The 21,184-nt window shown below is 35.2% G+C and overlaps 1 pseudogene; it reads right to left on the bottom strand.

Annotated features, from left to right (window-relative positions):
• Nucleotides 1-19,997, bottom strand: part of LOC115941638 (anaphase-promoting complex subunit 11 pseudogene) — a 34,295-nt pseudogene extending 14,298 nt beyond the window's left edge.
• Between the last annotated feature and the right edge of the window lie 1,187 nt (nt 19,998-21,184).

Raw genomic sequence — 21,184 nt, 5'->3', positions numbered from 1 at the left:
AAAAAAAAAGTAACCAGAAAAGAGCAAATTAACTATAACCTCAAATAAGTCTATGAAGAAAATAAAGAGCAGAAGCCTAAATGAAATAGAAGACCTACAAACAATGGTAAAAATAAACAAAAGTTGGCTCTCAAAGCATCAAAACAGGAAAAAGGAGAGAAACATGAAAGAGGGAATGCAATTACCACTCCTATAAATCTTAGTAGAAAGCCAAGTAAATACTATAACAACTTGATGCCAATGAATTGAATAACTTAGAAGAAATGGACACAGTTCTTTCAAAAAAAACCCTAAAGTACAAAATCCCACTCTGGAAGAAATAGATGATATGAGTGTTTTGATGTTTAAAAAATTGATATTTTAGCTAAAAATAATTCCACATAAGAATCTAGTCCCAGATAATTTCATTGGTGAATTTTATCAAGCATTTAAGGAAGAAATGACAATTTTATACAGCCTTCCAGAAACTTGAAGAAGTAGGAACTTTTCCTATCTCAATTTATGAAGCCAGTACTACTCTATTAACAAAACCATTTAAAGATATAAGAACAGGAAACTATCAACCAATATCCTTTATAAACATATGCCATAATGTATATTAAGATTTTAGCAAAATTAATTCAGCAGTATGTAAAATGGACACAACATAGACAAATGGGGTTTATGTCGATAATGCAAGGTTGGCTTAACATTAAAATAAAAAATCAAGTTTATGTAGTTTACAATGTTAACAAAATTTTTAAAAAGGAACCTTATGATCATTTTAACAGATGAAGAAAAAGATGCAATTGACCCACCAACAATCATGATAAACTTTTGCAAATTACTAATTGAAGGAAACTTTTGCAACATGATAGGAAAATATGATCTCATCCTCTTTATTCAGTATTTCCCTGGATGTCCTAGCTAGTGTAATAATATAATTAAAAGACATATGGCTGAGAAATAAAACTTTATTCACAGATGATAGGACTATCTAGAAAAATCTTAAGGAATTTACAAAAAAGCAAGTAGCACCATTAAGTACTGGCGAGTTCAAACAAAGTTCAACATATAAAATATCAATTATTTTTCTACATATTAGTCACAAACATTGAAACCCAAAATGTAAAGTAACACCATTAACAGCATCAGAAAATAAAGTATTTAGGGAAAAGTTTAGCAAAATAAATTCAATACCTGTAAATTGAAAATTATAAAGCACTGTGAAGAGAATGGAAAGAGATACTATGTTTAAGGATCATAAATAAAGAGATACTATAGGGGCGCCTGGGTGGCTCAGTTGGTTAAGCGACTGCCTTCGGCTCAGGTCATGATCCTGGAGTCCCAGGATCGAGTCCTGCATCGGGCTCCCTGCTCGGCGGGGAGTCTGCTTCTCCCTCTGACCCTCCTCCCTCTCGTGCTCTCTGTCTCTCATTCTCTCTGTCTCAAATAAATAAATAAAATCTTTAAAAAAATAAATAAATAAAAAATAAAGAGATACTATATTCTACTCTTGAGAAAGTCAATATTATGGTAATAGGTAATTCTCCCCAAATTGATCTATAGATTTAATACAATTCTAATTAAAATTTGATGGGTTTACTTTAGAAATTGGTAAGCTGATTTTAAGATTTACATGGTAATAAAATGTGCCCAAAATAGCTAAAATAATTTTCTAGAAGATAGATAAAGGGGTGCCTGGGTGGCTCAGTCAGTTAAGCAACTGCTTTCAGCTCAGGTCATGATCCCAGGATCCTGGGATTGAGCCCCACATTTGGCTCCCTGCTCAGCAGGGAGTCTTCTTCTCCCTCTCCCTCTGCCTGTGCTCTCTATCAAATAAATAAAATCTTAAAAAGAAAAAAGTTACAGGACCCACATTATCTAATTTCAAGACTTACTATAAAGTTATAATAAGATATATGATATGAATAAGGATAGATATATAGATTAATAGACCAGACAGATCGAAATATACATGTGCAACTGACTTTTTGGTAAAGATGTCAAAGTAAGTCAATGGGACTAATATAGTCTTCTCCAAAAGTGGTCCAATAAACTAGCCCATTCCCTGAGGGCAAACTGAGTTCAGTAGCACAGAGAAGTATTAAGAGTAAAATAAATGGAAGCTGTATGCACTCAGAAGGAACAGGGATGGGAAATAGGTACTAGAAAACATTTGGTGTGACTAATCAATGACACTTTTAGTTGCTTTTATCTCGTTTTATACAGTTTTCCATTAATCTAAGCCACTCATTTGAGAATTTTATGGTAATTCACTTTCTTAGTTGATGCCTATTAGTCACAGTATTAATGAGCTGATGTTAACTTCTGTATTTCTTAGGAACATAGAAAAGTGGGTGTTACTCTTGGGCCACTACCTACATTAGTTTTTTCTTCATTAAGTCTGAGTTAAAGTGATTAAGTAAGGATATCATTAGACTGAGATGGCTCTAATGCCTTAGTGGTTATGCAAGCATGGGACAGAGTCCTAGGACAAATTCAATCCACTAGAATCCAAGAAAATGAAATGTAAGAACAACTAGTAATTTCCCAAACAGCAGAATACTCATTCTTTAAAGTGCATATGGAACATTCTTCAGAATAGGTCACATATTAGGCCAACAAAACAAGTTTCAACAAATTCCAAAAGATCAAAGTCATACCATGCATCTTTTCCAACCACATTATGAAACTAGAAATCACAAGAAAAAAAAAATCTGGGAAAAACACAAAGACATGAAGGTTAAATAACCTGCTACTACACAATAAATGGGTCAACCAGGAAATCAAAGAGGAAATCAAAGAATACATGGAGACAAATAAAAATGAAAACAATCATCCAAAATCTTTGGTTTGCAGCAAAAGCAGTTCTAGGAAGGAAGTTTGTATCACTACAGGCCTACCTGAAGAAAAGTCTCAACCAAACAACTTAACCCTACACATAAAGGAGGTAAAGAAATAAACAAAATCCAAAGCCAGTAGAAAGGTAAGATTAGAGCAGACATAAATGATATAAAAACAAACAAACAAAAATAGAAGAATGAAACCAGGAACTGGTTCTTTGGAAAAAAAAAAAATCAACAAAATTGTAAACCTTAGCCAGGCTCAAAAACAAAAAATAAAACAAGGGACTCAAAATCAGAAACAAAAGGAGAAATACCTGATACCACAGAAATACAAAGAATTACAAGATTATTAAAAAGTTATATGCCAACAAATCAGACAACCTAGAAGAAATGGATAAATTCCTACAAATATGCCCAAACTAAATCTGGAAGAAATAGAAAATTTGAACAGATCAATTACCAACAATGAAATTGAATCAGTAATCAAAAAAAAAAAAAATCCCAAACAAAAGTCCAGGACCAGAAAGCTTCACAGATAAATTCTACTAAACATTCAAAGAAAAATACCTATACTTCTCAAACTATTCAGAAAAGAAAAAAATAAAGGACGAAGGAAATCTTCCAAATTCATTCTATGAGGACAGCATCACCCTTATATCAAAACCCAAAGCCCGATTAAGACACTATAATAAAAGGAGAACTACAGGCTAATATCTTTGATAAACATAGCTGCAAAAATCCCCAACAAAATATTAGCAAACCAAATTCAGCAATACATTAAAAGGTCATTCACCACAATCAGGTTGGATTTATTCCTGGGATAAAAAGTTGGCTTATTTTTCACAAATCAATCTGATATATCACATCAACAAGAGAAAGGATTAAAACTATAGGATCATTTCAATAGATACAGAACAAGCACTTGACAAAGTACAACATCCATTCATGATAAAAACCCTTAACAAAGTAGGTTTAGAGGGAACATACCTCAATAAAAGCCATATATGAAAAACTTACCATTAACATCATACACAATGGTAAATAAAACCAACTAAGGGTTTTCCACCTAAGATCTGAAACAAGACAAGGATGTCCACCCTCACCAGTTTTATTCAACATAGTACTGGGAGCCCTAGCCATAGCAATCAAACAAGAAAAGGCACCCAAATTGGTAACTTTCACTATTTGCACATGACATGATACTATATAAGGAAAACCCTAAAGACTCCACCAAAAAAACCTACTAGAATTGATAAATGAATTAAGTTTGCAGGATACAAAATTAATATACATAAATAGGTTGCACTTCTATACACTAATAATAAAGTAGCAGAAATAGAAATTAAGAAAACCAATCCCATTCACAACTGTACCAGAAATAAAAATACCTAGGAATAAATTCAACCAAGGATATGAGAGGCCTGTACTCTGAAAACTATTTTAAATATTGATGAAAGAAATTGAAGATGACACAAATGTAAAGACATCCCATGCTCATGACTGAAAGAGAGGTTAAAGTGTCCATATTGCCCAAAGAAATCTACAGATTTAATGCAATCACTATCAAAATACCAATAGCAGTTTTCACACAACTAGAACAAAATCTTCAAACTTGTGTAGAATCACAAGATCCTGAATAGCCAAAGCAATCTTGAAAAAGAACAAAACTGGAGGTATCACAATCCCAGATGTCAAGATATACCACAAAGCCAAAGTAATCAAAACAGTATGGTATTAGTATAAAAATATATACATACATCAATGAAACAGAATAGAGAGCCCAGAAATAAATTCACATTTATATAGTCAATTAACCCTCAACAAAGGAGGAAAGAATATGCAGTGGGAAAAAGTCTCAACAAATGGTGTTGGGAAAACTAGAAAGCAACATGCAAAAGAATGAACCTGGATTACTTTCTCACACTATACACAAAAAGAAACTCAAATGGATTTAAGACCTAAGACATGAAACCATAAAAATCCTAGAAGAGAGCATGGACATTAATTTCTCTGACACTGGCCATAGCAACATTTTTCTAGATATGTCTCCTGAGGCAAGGGAAACAAAAGCAGACATAAACTATTGGGACTAAAGCAAAATAAAAAGCTTCTGCATAGCAAAGAAACAACCAACAAAAAGACAACCTACTGAATGGGAGAAGATACTTGTAAATGACATATCCAATAAAGGGTAAGTATCTAAAACATATAAAGAACTTTTAAAGCTCAACACCCAAAAAACAAATAATCCAGAGACATGAACAAACATTTCTCCCAAGAAGACCTACAAATGTTCCAGAGACACATGAAAAGAAGCTCAATATCACTCATCACCAGGAAAATGCAAATCAAAACTACAGTAAGACATCACCTCACACTTGTCAGAATGGCTATAAACAACAGAAGAAATAAATGTTGCTGAAGATGTGGAAAAAAAGGAACCCTTGGGCACTCTTGGTGGGAATGCAAACAGTATGAATGTTCCTCAAAAAGTTAAATATAGAATTACCATATGATCCAGTAACTCCACTGCTGGGTATTTTCCCAAAGAATACAAAAATACTAATTCTAAAAGATATAGGCACCCATATGTTTATTGCAGCATTGGGGCGCCTGGGTGGCTCAGTTGGTTGAGCGACTGCCTTCGGCTCAGGTCATGATCCTGGAGTCCCGGGATCGAGTCCCGCATCGGGCTCCCTGCTCGGCGGGGAGTCTGCTTCGTCCTCTGACCCTATCCCCTCTCATGTGTTCTCTCTCTCTCAAATAAATAGATGAAATCTTTAAAAAAAAAAAATGTTTATTGCAGCATTATCTACAATAGCCAAAATATGAAAGCAACCCAAGTGTCCATTGATAGATGAATAAAGAAGATGTGAATAAAGATGTATACACATACATACATATACATAAATGGAATATTACTCAGCCATACAAAAGACTGAAATCTTGCCATTTGCAACAATACAGATGGAGCTAGAGGGTATACTGCTAGATGAAATACATCATAGAAAGACAAATACCATATGATTTCATTCATGTATGTGCAATTTAAGAAAAAAAAGAAACCAAAAAACAGACTCTTAACTATAGAGAACAAACTGATGGTTATCAGAGAGAAGGTAAATGGGGGGTGGGGGGGGATGGATGAAATAGGTGAAGGAGATTAAGAGTACATTCAGCTTGATGAGCATTGAGTAATGCACAAAACTGTTAAATCACTATATGGTATACCTGAAACTAATATAACACTATGTGTTAACTATACTGGAATTAAAATTTAAACAAATAAGAATAACCAGTCACAGACAACTAGTCTTTCCCAATAAAGCAACAGCTTAAGTCATAGCCAATCAAATATTCCTTGTTTTGCTTCCCCATCTTCTCTATAAAAACTTTTCCCCTCGCTCCTATCAGTGGAACACTCCTAACTACTTTTGGTTTAGCCATACTCAATTCAAATTGATGTTCAAATAAACATAAATTTTAATATGTCTCAATCTATCATTTAACACTCATGACTACCATTTGAGTCAATATTTCCAAAGTCATTGAACAAACAAATAAAGCTATTATCCTGAGGTCAAAGGACTTCGTCTTTCTTTTATATATGGCTGAAGCATGTGGTATATTGAGAAAGCTAAAGCTAGACTGATCTCTTTAGGCAAAAATCTAGCATAAATATGTAATTTTAGGTGGGGTATCTTGTAGAAGAAGAATTTCACCTAAAAGACTATTTCTTATTTACTTAGATTTCAGTATGGTTTATTCAAAAGTTAAGAGGTAAATAGATCAACATATAACATTAATGAATAAGGTAAAAGGAAATAACATTGAAAATTTTTACTTGCCTCATCTTTTTCTAAGTGTCCTTCTCCACTCCATTATGTACCCATCTCTGTCTCTGACATGTGAACACACACACCACAAACACAATGGTGATTTGGACTAGTGGGCTAGATGGACCCAGTTCATTTATATAGAAAAAACTGAATTATCAGCACTGATCATTTTAAGATTCTCTGTTAACCCGAGCTAGCCAAATTTTTGGTCTTGATTTTAAGAACTTTTTTTTTTTTTTAACTCAGTATCAAATCTTATCATTGTTTTCTATTAACTTATCAAAGACCCTAAGGGATTTCTCAGGTGATTCCAAAAATTAAGGACCCCAAACTCTCAAGATGGAAGATTATCTCAAGATATAAGATTATTCTTTTGTATTAGAAAGAATTACTTAAAATTATGTAGTTTTAATTCCAACAATATTTGTAAAATACAGTTCCTAGAGTACTAAAGACAAAATTGCCAGAGGAAATTTTTTGGAAAAATAGTTTGGAATATAAAAACAAACTCTTCAGTTCTAAAATGCTGGGTAATTTACCGTTTTTCAAATGCAAATTTCTAAAGCTTTTATTAATTATTATGGCACAGACCCAAAACATCTATTTGAACTTCACATAATAAAAAATATATATATTTAAAAGAAGGGGAAGAAAGAAGTGAGCTCTGAACACTTGAATAATGAAAATGCACATTTTAGGAGTTAACCTCATGAAATGTCACAAAACTAGATTCATTTACCAATGGAAAAATCTAATACCTTATGCTGTTTCATGTGTCACCGCTTTGGTTAATGCTCTCCCACATGCCTAAACTGTTCTGCCCCTCTTTTCTATTAAACTTCCCTAATAAGAGATTTAGGTAACATTTTTTTTTTTCTTTCACAGCAGTAACTTCTGCATCTCTCCTTTCCAGTACTGCTACTTTAGAACTTCTCACACTGGACTGTACTAATTACTTCTTCCTCACTTGTTGCTTAATTTACCCATTTAACTAAGAAATGAAGATTAATTTTTTTTAAAGATTTTATTTATTTGACAGAGAGAGATAGTGAGAGAGGGAACACAAGCAGGGGGAGTGGGAGAGGGAGAAGCAGGCTTCCCGCAGAGCAGGGAGCCTGATGCGGGGCTCGATCCCAGGACCCTGGGATCATGACCTGAGCCGAAGGCAGACGCTTAACGACTGAGCCACCCAGGTGCCCCGAAATGAAGACTAATTTTGATGAATGACAGTGTTTTCCAAAAACACAAACAAAAAAATTAGCATCACTATTCCTCAACATTTTCCAAAGAACTGTGGAAGAAATGTAAGTTAAATGAAGCAGAAATTTTAAAGACATATGTAAATTATTCACCTAAAACACATCAAGCAGAAATCTGAAAGACACCTAGTTTCTATTTGAATCAAACTCAGAGTTCATCCAAGCAAAATCAGATTCTCTGAAATAGCTCTGAATCAACAATAAGCCCAAAATAGGGACACTTTTTAAGGTAGCCTAAACATTACAGAGAACTGAAAGTACTTAACCATGTATGGAATTCAAAGTGGTACATTTTTTGGATGATTTGTTCCAATAAGCTGGCAAGAGCCCTTAGAAATTCATTTTGTAGACACTCAATGCTATGACATTTTTCATTTTGCTTTTGGAAAAACATTGAAGTTGTTTTTTCCTTTTTCCTCTTCAGAAATAAGAAGTGTGAAGTGCAAGTTTGGAGAATTGCTGAGGACAGCCCAATAGCCCTGCCAAATGAACATCTTGGGGAATATAACTTCGGTTCATTAGAGCAAGGCTGGTTCACCCGCTGGACATGGGAGAGGGTATTAGGCAGGCAGATGTTCATGATTCTTAAAGTGGCAAATTGAGCAGCCAATTTTAAAGGCTAGATCATTAGCTAAAGAATGGTCTTGAAGAACAATGAACTTGTTGACCTATTTTGGAGGATTTTTTTTTTAAATGTTCTCAAGGCACCAGCCATTTTTTTATTAGGTAAAAGGGAAAAATTGGTCATGTCTAGTATTTTTCCAGAAATTTAAGCCAGCAAATATGGTTACATTATTTTGCTTCTTGTCTTTCACATTTTCAACTTTAGGTTTTTTGAAACTACTTTAATATATTTAGTAGAGGATCATTCTTGGATCCTCACCCTCATAGAGACTGGTATATTCAGGCATGTCACATATTTGAGAATAGTTTTAATGAGAAGTTAGAGGTATTGATCCTTGTGTTTTAGGGACAGTCTTATCTAAAGAAAATAAAATCTTTTAAGTCATTATATCTCAAGTTTTCATGTTCTAGGTCCCAATCAGTAACTGTATTAAAAATCTTGAGTCCCAGGGATGTCTGGGTGGTGCAATCAGTTAAGTATCCAACTGTCAGTTTTGGCTCAGGTCATGATCTCAGGGTCATGAGATGGAGCCTGGCATCAGGCTCCATGTTCAGCTTGGATCTGCCTAAGTTTTTTGTTCCTCTGCCCCACCCTCCCATGCTCTAAAATAAATGAATCTTAAAAAAAAAAAAATCAGGAGTCCCATCATGATGCTCATTCCTTCATTCAACATTCTTTAATTGAATCTACTACAAAACAGACATTGTTGTAAAAACTGAAAATATGTTTATTGGGTGATATGGGGAAGGGGTTAGAGAAGAAACAAAAAAAAAAAGTCATTATATTGCACAATAGGAGATGATGAATACTAGAAAAAAAGTAAGGGGTGTTGGGAATACTGTTGGAGAAGCTGCAGTTATAAATAGGATGCCCTGGGTAGGACTCATGAGAAGGTGATAGGTGAATAAAGATTTAAAGACGCAGAGGAAGTAGGCCCTGCCAACATCTGGAAAGATGTTCCAAGTGAAGAGAACACAAGTGTGAAGTTTCAAGACTGGTGTGCTCCTGGTAAGTTCACGAAGCAGCAAAGCAGAGCAGAGAGAGCAGGGAAAGAATGGCAGTAAATTATGTCAATATATAATACCATTATCAGGATTTCCCATTTACTATGAACCAAATAGGGTGTCATTGGAGGTTTTGAGGATTGGTATGAGCTAATCTGCCACACATTTTAATGGGATATTTTGAGAATAAACTATGGAGACGAGGATGGGATTAGGATGACCAGTTGAGAGTCTGTTGCATTAGTCAATGCCAGAGATAATAGCACTTGCAATCAGGGTAGGAGTGATGGAGATGAATAATTGATGTTCTAGATATGTTTTGAAGGTAAAATTAACTGCTTATTAAGAGAATGTAGAGGAGGCGCCTGGGTGGCTCAGTCCTTAAGTGTCTGCCTTCCGCTCAGGTCATGATCCCAGGGTACTGGGATCGAGCCCCGCATCGGGCTCCCTGCTCAGCGGGAAGCCTGCTTCTCCCTCTCCCACTCCCCCTGCTTGTGTTCCCTCTCTTGCTGTCTCTCTGTCAAATAAATAAATAAAATCCTTAAAAAAGAGAGAGAGAGAGAGAATGTAGCATGTGGGTGAAATAAAGGAAGACTTTTCCTTGAGCTACTGGAGGATGGTGTTGCCAGTAATTGATATGGGAAATTACAAGTAAACAGAATCAGAAGATTATAAGGTTATATTTTAAACACATTAAGTTTGAGATGTCAAGAGGTCTCCAGAGTTTCCGTTAGAAATAAGTTGAAATGTTATCCAATAGGTAGTTGGATAAAGAAGTATGGATTTCAGGGGAGAAGTCAAGCTGGTGAAATAATTTTTAAATTATCAGCAAGAGATCAAATATATATGGAAATGAAATGAGTCCCCTTAAAGGGATTATAACTGAAGACAAAAGTTGTCTGAAGACTGAATTCTAGCAGACTCTAATCTTAATAAAGACTGAGAATGTATATGAGCAAGGAAGAAAATGAGAATGTGGCCACATGAACCCAAGGAACAAAGGTATTTCTTGATGGAAGAAATAATCGGATGTGCCACATGTTTTATTTAGGACAAAAATGTGAGGTCTGAAAATTGACTCAGATTTTATAATGGGAAACTCACTGGTGATCTGGAATAAACAAAAAGACTCACATTATTGTGCAAGTTTTTCATATGTTTACAGGCATTTCTTATGATAATTAGAAAAAGAAATGCAGTGGTATTTTGGGGAATATTTTGCTGCTATGGCTAATTGCTAAAATTATCTTACAGTTCAATAAAGCTATTAATGTATCCTCTGAGAGAATAGAAATAGCATGGACTTTGCATGATTAAAGACATAGGCTTGAATCTTCATTCTTGAAGATATTAGTTCACTTAAATATTCAAATTATTTAGCCACCTAGAAACTCAGTCGTAAGTATGAATAAGAATAGTAATACTCAATTTATGGGGCTACTATAAATATTATATGTATACCATTCATAAATTCAGCAAAGGTTAAAATAATCTATATTTAATATTAAATTATACTGAGTGGCTTAACTAGAATGACAGATTGAACACACATTTATCATTTTTTTCCTCCTGAGACTCCATTATAATGACAAAAAAATAAAAGGGGATAAATATTCAACAACAAGAACAACTAAAGTATCAGCAGTTAAAAGATTTCAGTATCATTTTTAGATGTGAAACTGATAAAGCAGGGCAAAAGGAGCTTCTGCCTACAATGTGTATAGTGCAGCCCAGTACGCCAAGGAATTAAAGTGCTTATTTCATTAATCCTAAGAACAGTCAAAGAAATCATGTTCCTACCTCCATTACATTGATGAGAAAACTGAAGCTTAGGCAGGTTAAGATGCATTACTATAATCCTAAAGGTAATAAGTGGTAGAGCCAAGATTTGATTCATTTTCTCCCCTAATTCCACTGGTTGATAATGTCAAAAGTGCCAACAGATCTATAACATATCCATGAATACAATGTGCCTATCCACCTATGAGATTTTTAACTATTCATGTACTCTAAGATATAAGTTTTGGTATCCTAAAACTCCTTAGTCTTTGAATGTCCTACATGTTTGCATTTCTTTACAATCTCTGAGGTAATATTCAAACAGGATCAATCACTTTCCCCCTTTTTTTTTTTAAAGAGGATTGATCTAAATATACCTAGAAAAGAGCAGATGAACTAATAAATTTTGACTAGCTACTGTATAAACAAGAGCAGTTGAGCAATAGGTATAAAACTAAAGAAGGACAAGTTAGCATCAGCAAGATCACTGAAAAGATTAAGAAATGACAAAGAGGAACACTGAGTAGGGGATATGTTATTTAGGGATCAAGATGCAACTCTGAGGTAAATTTGTCTTGAATATTATGAGTGATGGTCAGTTTAGTATCCTAGAGGGAAACAGTGTAAATGTGAGATTGGGTGTTCTCTAAAACCAATTCCTTGATTGTATAAGATACAAATCTCTTTTGGGGCACCTGGGTGGCTCATTTACTTGAGTATTCGACCGTTGGCTTCGACCCAGGTCATGATATCAGGGTTATGAGATCGAGCTCTGCATCAGGCTCCACATGAGCATGGAGTCTGCTTGACATTCTTTCCCTCTCCCTCATCCTCTGCCTCTATCCCTACTCACAGTCTAAAATAAATAAAATCTTTAAAAAAAAAAAATTACAAATCTCTTTTGACTTCAAGATTCTAGAAATTTTCTATGTCCTGAAATAGATTGTCTCCCCATATCTAAGCAGCTATTCTTATTTAATGTCTATTATCATGGTAGTGACCTTAAGGATATTAAGTATTATTTGGCAATTAAAAAGGTTATAAAATCACAAATTATAGTGAAACTCTAATCCAATTATTCAATTTAAATCAAAGGTGTGTACACCTTTTATGCAGACAATTTTTAATGAAGACAAGAGCAGAGTGAAAGTAAAATCTGTTGGGCTATTGCAGTGTAAGCCTTGTGGGTAAGTAGAATATGTGAGAGACTAATGCAGGATTCAAAAGTTCAATGTTTGCAGGATACCCAAAAATGATCAGTTTTGTGGCACAGATTTATATATGTAGATGCCAGCAAGGCATTTAATTAAAATGGGTTATATGTTTAATCACCTCTTATTACTTCCAATTGTTTTTTTTTTTTCTATTTGCAAGATATAATTTCCTAGATCCATTCTTTACTATGGAGAAATTTTAGAAAATTTAAAAGTTGAATATTTTAAGGGATATACTATTCATTACGCTAGTTTGAGTGTTCTTTCTGTATATCAATTTACTCAAACTTGATTGCAAGTTGGGAATCACTGGTTTAGTGGTAGTAGCAATGATGGCAGTAGTGGTAAAAACAGGTAATACCTGTTGGATGTGAGCCTGGAACTATCTTAGGAACTTTAAATATATTAATTCATGTAACTCCTATAAATGACCCAATGAGATGGGATCTGTATTAGTATTTTATATGGAGAAACTGAGACAGCTTGAGTAATTTGTCCAGGTTCACACAGCTTGTTAATGAAGGAACTGGATTTTAAATCCTGGCACTCAAGCTCCTAGTCTTTGCTTGCTTGCTTTCTTCCCTCCTTCCTTCCTTGCTTTATTTAGAGGAGAGAGAAGGGGGGAGAGAGAGAATCTTAAGCAGACTCACACCCAGCACAAAGCCAGATGTAGGACTCAATCTCACGACCCCAAGATCATGATCTAAGCCAAAATCAAGAGTCCAACTTCAAACCAACAGAGCCACCCAGGCGCCCCTCTCTGCGGCTTTAAATGAAAATATATCCTGCTTTTGGAATTGTTATAACTTTTCTTGAAAATATATCTTGCACCTTCAAATGGGTTCAAGTTCACTAATTATTCATTTTAGGGACATTCTCAACTGAAAGAAATATTTGCACTGATCCATAAATTACCACACATTTTTTTCTGAACACTGGCATATCTTTACAAGGAAGTCAGTCTGATGAGGAGGTAAGTCTCTAGTGATATAACTCAGTAAGACTCTTGGGTATTTATTAACAAAAATCTACACGATTCAGGGATATTTATTAACAGGAATCTACATGTGATTCTTTAATTTGAATTTATAATGAATTATGCTAGTATTCTGGAGACTGAATAATTTTCTTCCCAGAACAATTCTTCTGTGTTACTAGACAACATTTTGCTATGTTGATTCTATTTGCTACGATTTTATTTAGATTTTTCTGCTTTTATAAGAATATTTCTTTATTAATTTATTGGACAATCTTACCAGATTCTGATATTAAATGTGTCCTGGTTTTATAAAATGATTAGAAAGCTTTTCCATTTTTTTCCTATGATGAAAATATATGTTCTTTAAAATGAGACAGAACTACTATGATCTTCCTGATTGAGTTTTTCTTTTTCTTTTTTTTTTTTTTGTTACATGGAGATCTTTATTATTATATTCTCCAATAAGATCATGGAATTTTTTTAATTTGGTATTTGTTCTAGGGTAACATTATGGTAATTCACAATTTTACTAGAAAATCAGTTATGTCTTTTAGTGTTTCAAATTTGTTGAAATAGTTACAAGTACTATAAACTTGCTTTTTTAATGTCTCCCAAATTTTGCATGCATGTCATTTTACTTTTATAACATTGAAAAATGAGTAATATTTATGCATTCTTATCATATTTGAAAGTGATTTGACAAAATTCAGCCTATTATTCTAAAATATAAATAAAATCTTTCATAACCTAGTCTTAAGTATAGCTTAGATAATGTAGTACTTAAAAGTAACTAAAAAATTATTCTAAAAATCTAAAGTTAATTTCTACTGAAATTAGGAGCTAAGTAAGCATGCCAATACACACCAGTGTTATTCAACATTGTATTGGAATGTCCAGTGAGAACACTAAGGTAAAAATATCTCTCACATATTGGAAACAAATAGCTTTGGATTGACCATATGATAGTGTATGTAGAAAATTCAATAGAGGGGTGCCTGGGTAGCTCAGTCAGTTAAGCGTTTGCTTTTGGCTCAGGTCATGATCCCAGGGTCCTAGGATGAAGCCCTGCACTGGGGCTCCCTGCTCAGCGGGGAGCCTGCTTCTCCCTCTGCCCCTCCCCCTGCTCAGACTTTCTCTCTCTCTCTCTCTCTCTCTCATAAACAAAATCTTTAAAAAAATAAAATTCAATAGCATTTGTCAAACACTTAATAATCTATATATTTACCAATGGAATGAACTTTTTACAATGTAAATTGGAAAAATTGTAGTTAGAAAATAAACTAAAATATTGACTTTGACAAGGAAGGCATCAAATTTATATCAAGTAGACAAAACATTTTTTTCAAAGAACCAAGATCATAAGAAAAAAGTTAAACAGAAAGATAACATTCTTGAGTTCTAAGACCCAATATCCACCTTGTAAAAGCCAATTCAAATATAAAATTATAAATATCAGGGCTCCCAAACTTGACATTATTTTAATGTAATTCCAAACTGATCTACAACCAAATGGGTTATTTTTACTGTTGTAAGATAATTTAAATTTCATATGAAAAAAATGTCCAAAAGAAACCCAGAAATGTTTTTTAAAAAGATTATGTGTAAACTCGCATACCTGGCATAAAAACAAACTATAAAGGTATGAAAATCAAATAGATATGGTAATAGCCTAGAAATAGAAGGGAAAAATTTAGAAAAAGAGATCCCTGGAATAGATTATAATGTGTTTGAGAGAGTAATCTATGCTAAGGGAGGTGTTTTAATTTATTCATCTAGGAAAGGAAAGCGTAATTAACATACTATTATGACAACAGGCTAATGTGTATGGAAGAAAAAAAGAGTTGCACTCTGTATCAGGGTGCTCTTGGACACAAGCAATAGAAAACAACTCACATGTAGGTGTTGATCCAGCTTACATAGCAAAAAGTCTACAAGTCAGTAGTACAGGCTGAGATAGATGTTATAGGATGTCATAGCAGTCTCCTGCTAGTTTTCTGCTCTTCCAGGTTTTCCGAGGAACTTTACATGATTATCCCTATGATCGCAAAATGGCTACTGCCATTCTAGTCATCCATGCAAGATAAAAAGGAAAAGGGTTTTCCCTTTGCTTTTGCTGTTTTTTGTAAAAGAAGTTGTGCCTTCTTAGGATATATCTATAGGTCTTTGGTCAGAATTTGATTCTTCTGGCTTCAGGGAAGTCTGCTGAAAGTGAGCTTTCTAGTCACCATTATAAAATTAGGCCTTGAAGAAAGCAGTTAGCCAGAAAGTTGAATAAGAATTTTCAGACTCTGAAAATATCACTAACTTATCTTAGCACAAAACTATGTTTCAGAAATATTGAATATTTAAATGTAAACTAAAGAAACTCATAGAAAAAAATTTTTTTTCAATGTCTCAGGTTTCTAACTTTGTGAATTTTAAAATTCCCATTTACAAGTTATCTGGAGATACAGATTTAAAAAAACAAAACAAAACACCCTAGATTTCTGTATTATAGAAAATCTAACAAGACTACATGAACTATGTGTGTGTGAAAGATACATTCTAAACCAAATTCTAAAGCTAGAGGCTAAAAAAGAAACTAGAATCTTATCAGACTTTATACTAAAATATTTTATTTGATAAAAATAATGAGTTGATAAAATTATACTTGAAAAAGTCTAATATCCAAAATATACTCCCCAAAATACCCTTATATGTTGACAAGAAAATGAAGGAACCAAGAAGAAACATATGTTCAAGTCTTTAAAAAAATAAAATAAAAATGAAGTCTTTCCTTCAGATGTAGCCTCCAATTTTGTCTTCTTCATCTCTTAATAAAGCTGTCTTAAATGTGTCCATGCTGTTTACATTTGTTCACCTCTAACTATGAATTCCACTTGCCCAATGTAGTTTCCAGCCCAGTACACAACTTAAACTACTCTTTCAAAGGATAACCAATGACCAACCTCGAGGCTCAATCCAATAAACATAGCTTATTTTCCTCTTCACATTGTTAAATGCCCTTATTCCCAACATTATCATCTCATCTTTTAAACTTTATTTGAATTATAGGCTTAGAGAAAGTTGCAAAGGACATAAAGTCCCTTGTATAAAATACCCAGAGCTTCCATGAATGGCATCATTTTATATAATTGTACAATAATACCAAATCAGGAAACTGACACTGGAATAATACTATTTACTACACCACAGACTTTTTAAGATTTTAAATGCTTCATTTGTGTGTGTGTAGTTTTATGCAATTTTATCTCATATACATGTCTCACATAACTACCACCAAAACCAAGACATAGAATTGTATCACCACCACAAAGGAACTCCTTTGTGCTACCTTTTCATATCCACCCACATGCTCCTGACATTATTGTTTCTATTATGACATTTTCCTGCTTTTATCTTACTTTTTATCATCTTAAATATATTTAAAGATTTTATTATTTGTCAGAGAGAGTGCGCATGCACAAGCAAGGGGGAGTAGCAGGCAGAGGGAGAAGCAGGCTCCCGACTGAGCAAGGAGCCGGATATGGAACTCAATCCCAGGACCCTGGAATCATGACCTGAGCCAAAGACAGGCGCCTAATTGACTGAGCCACCCAGGCATCCCTCATTTTTAAATATTTATGTTCATAATATAAATATTATTAAATAAAATGTTCCTTATAGCTCTGCCATAGACTCTCTTTTCTTGGAACTCCCTATCAGTACTTCTCAGGGAGGGATTGACTCCTCTCATGCTCAGTCTTCTAAATCAACATCTCTTCTCCATCAAGGCATTCACAAATGGCATTCTACCTGAAACACTCCTATAACCCACTCCCAGTCCCAATCGACCTCCTCCTCCCTGACCACTCTTACTATTTTATCTCTCAGGAGGTTTTCTCACCTTCCTCCCCATTGTATTAGGTTATATCCCCTTTTTATGCCCTCCCATTACACCTTGTAAGAATCATGTTATGTTCTTTTAATTACTATGTGACTTCCCTGGTAAAAGATTTAGCTCCTAAGGATGGGAACATTTCCATTTTATTTTCTGTTGCTCTTCCAGCATCTAGCCTTACTTGGCCCATATGAGTCACTCAGTAATATCTATTGAATGAAGTCCTATAATTTAATGAACTGATAAACTGAATTGTCTTGATTGTTGGTCTGACCTCAAAAGGTAATAAGTCTTTTCTTCATGACCTCTGTTCTAGTGCCTCAAATCTTGACTTCTAGCATAGTAGAGACTGTAACATATAGCAGAGACATATGGAAAAAAGAACAAGTCGTCACGTTAAAAAGAGTATTTGTGTAGTGGGGAAACATAACCAGTGAAGTATTGGGCAATTTCTGATGGATCAAGTTTCCATTGAGAGAATGAAAATTTCCCCCAAACAATCCTTTCTGTATGTTGTTAATTTCAGTTAAGAAATAAATTTCTAGGGGCGCCTGGGTGGCTCAGTTGGTTAAGCGACTGCCTTCGGCTCAGGTCATGATCCTGGAGTCCCGGGATCGAGTCCCACATCGGGCTCCCTGCTCAGCAGGGAGTCTGCTTCTCCCTCTGACCCTCATGATCTCTCTATCTCATTCTCTCTCTCAAATAAATAAATAAAATCTTTAAAAAAAAAGAAAAAAAAAAAGAAATAAATTTCTATCAAAGTGAAGGAAACTAGGATATATTCTATTATAAACAAGCAAAAAAAAAAAAATGGTTAACATCGATTCTTTGGAGACTCATCTCATACTTGAAGCCAAACTCAATTTGCAGCTAAACTCCCCAATATCCAAAGGCGGATTTACAGCTTAGATGCTATTTTCAAAGTTTGGCAAGAAGGAGTTTACATGCTGTGTCATTAAGCTTATCAAAAGCTTTTCAAATTCTCAAACATATTTTCACCTGTTTTTCCCAAAGCCTAATAAACCATTCCATTACTGCCATTTTTCTTCCTATTTACATATTCTACTTCCCAAATACCCAGTCACAATACACATTCCTTTATTACCCAAATCCCACTTCTGCCTACAGGCTGAAGGATGCAGAGTTGCCTTTTCATTATTCCTGTCCATATATGGTCTTCCTCTACTGTGTTTGTGTGTGTACACATGCAGACATGTGCACATTTCTCTTGCATCCCTATCCTATCATTTGAAATTTTCTTTCCAATATTGGTGAGTCAATCAGATAAGAGAGCCATACAAATATAGGTAGGAGAAAGGACATAACATTTGTGATTAGGGTAACATTTTTATATGCCTCAGTCCCATCCTTAATTGCTTTATAACACCTATAATCTCAAATTGAATAAAAAGTTCTATTGTTTTGATTTTCTGTTTTTCATTCTGCCTTAACTTTTTTTAAAGTACCAATAATTCTAAAATAGTTAAGTATATAACTTCTCTTCAGCCAGCCCATCTAAACAAATAATTTGTTCTACAAAATCATAGTTACTGGAAGGTCTTGCAACATCACTTACTTGATCAAAATATTACTTATGGCCTGATAATAGAAGATATAAGGAGTGGAGTGTTAAAGAACAGAGAAATTGACACAACTTTTTCTGGAAGGTAGTAGAGTAGTAAGATCCTGAGTTCCCCTGGTCCCACGGACATACCATATCAACAAACACATGTATACAATTAACTCTGAAAATAATCTGAAGTCTAGCAAAACAAAATTTTCACAGCTAGTTGTGGAGACAAGCCACATCTAAAAGGATAGGAGAGGTGGAGACATGGTTAGGAACCAAATCCCCAGAGTGACTAAGCACAAACAAGAGGGTTATCACAAACAGATGAGAGGAACAAACCTGAGCACCCCTAGCCCTGGGGACCCATAATGGGAAGATGAGTCTCCATAATACCTGGCTTTGAAATCGGTGCAGCTTAACTCAGAGAGGCAGAGGATGATAGAAAATTAAATCCTCACCCTTAAAGAGCCAGCACACTAAATAGCTTGGCCCAAGATGTAGCAGAGAAGCAACAGTTTTAAAAGCACCTGGGTGAAGGAGATTTGTTGACTAATCTTTAAAACATGTATCGGAGGGGCAGGGATCTGCAGAAAGTTCTTCAAAAACAAAAGTACTGCTGGGTGACCTTTTTCTTGCCATCTCCCAAGCCTAGATAGCCAGATGCTTGCAGGAGCCAATTCTAACACTTTCAATCTATGTTACTAGTACTCTATGCCCCACTTCAGCATTCCCCTGCAGACTCACTTCACCCAACCCAAATACCTTGGCAGAAATCCCTCCAAAGTAGCCCTAATACACCCAGCAGGCAGTCTGGAAGAGAACCAATACCACTCTAAAGTGATTCCTGCCCTGGGGAAGAAGGGAGACAACTCTACATACCAGTATGTATGCAGTTCCTTCCGCCAGACCTCTAAGTTGGCTACACAGGGAATAAGCCCTGTTCTTCAGTACACCTATAGCTGTGGCAGAGGCTTGCAGACAGCTAGGCTGAGTGCCAACCAAGGCCACTAGGGGGGCCATGGTGACTACAGCAGGCCTTTTAATAGTGGGTGGGTGTGTGTGGGGGGGGAGGTGTCTTGACTGCGAACAGGCCTTTTAAACCCTGCAGTGCACCAACAGCAGGCAAAACTGTCATTGCAGCCAGCTGGCTGAAGGCCAGCTTTACCCACCAGTGTGCCGGCAGTGAACATGGCTCAGCCACAACAGGAAGGTTCAGGCAACCCACAAAGAGAACACCCTTGGAGCATGTGGCTCTGGTGGTGGGGGTGGGGATTGTATTACAGGGCACCACAGTACCTCTTCTATATAAAGCTACTACTTCCAAGAGCAGGAGGCATAACTAACCTACCTAATACATAGGGAGCAATAAACAAAATGTGGAAACAGAAGGCTATGCCCAAAATAAAAGAAAATCACAGCAACAGAACAAAGTGAAATGAAGATAAGCAATATGACTGATAGAGACTTCTAAGTAATAGTCAAAAAAAGTGAATGAACTCAGTGAGAACTTCAACAAAGAAAGAAAATATAAAAAGGAACCACTCAGAGACTAAGAATAACAAATGAAAAATATACTAGAGGGAATCAGCAGATTGGAAGACACAGAACAATCAGCACTCTGGAAGACAGGGTAATGGAAAGCAACCAAACTGAACAGCAAAAAGAAAGAATATAGGAGGTTAAGGGAACTCTGACAACATCCAGTATAATAACATTCACATTATAGGGGTCCAGAAGGAGAAAGGAGAGAAGAGGTGCACAAAATGTATTTGAAGAAATAATAGCTGAAATATTCCCTAATCTGGGAAAGGAAACAGACATCCAAGTTCAGAAAGCACAGAGGGGCCCTAATAAGACGAACCCTAGGAGGTTACACACCAAGACACATAATAACTAAAAAATGGCAGAAAGTAACAAGAAGAAAATCTTAAAAGCAGCAAGAGAAAGAAAAATTTACATACAAAGGAAAGCACCAGGCTATTAGCTGATTTTTCAGCAGAAAATTTGTAGACTGGAAGAAATGGCATGATATATTCAGTGTGCTGAAATAAAATAACCTATAGCCAATAATACTCTAGCTGGCAAGATTATCCTTCAGTTAGAATTAAAGGAGAGGTGGCTCAGTAAGTTAAGCATCTGCCTTCGGCTTAGGTCATGATCCCAAGGTCGTGGGATCGAGCCCCATGTCAGGCTCCCTGCTCAGCAGG

This window comes from Leptonychotes weddellii, chromosome 8, assembly GCF_054177405.1.
Source record: "Leptonychotes weddellii isolate Sample4059 chromosome 8, ASM5417740v2, whole genome shotgun sequence".
NCBI lineage: Eukaryota > Metazoa > Chordata > Mammalia > Carnivora > Phocidae > Leptonychotes > Leptonychotes weddellii.
The sequence above is the reverse complement of the archived record's forward strand: the minus strand, read 5'-3'. Positions and strand labels throughout refer to the sequence as shown.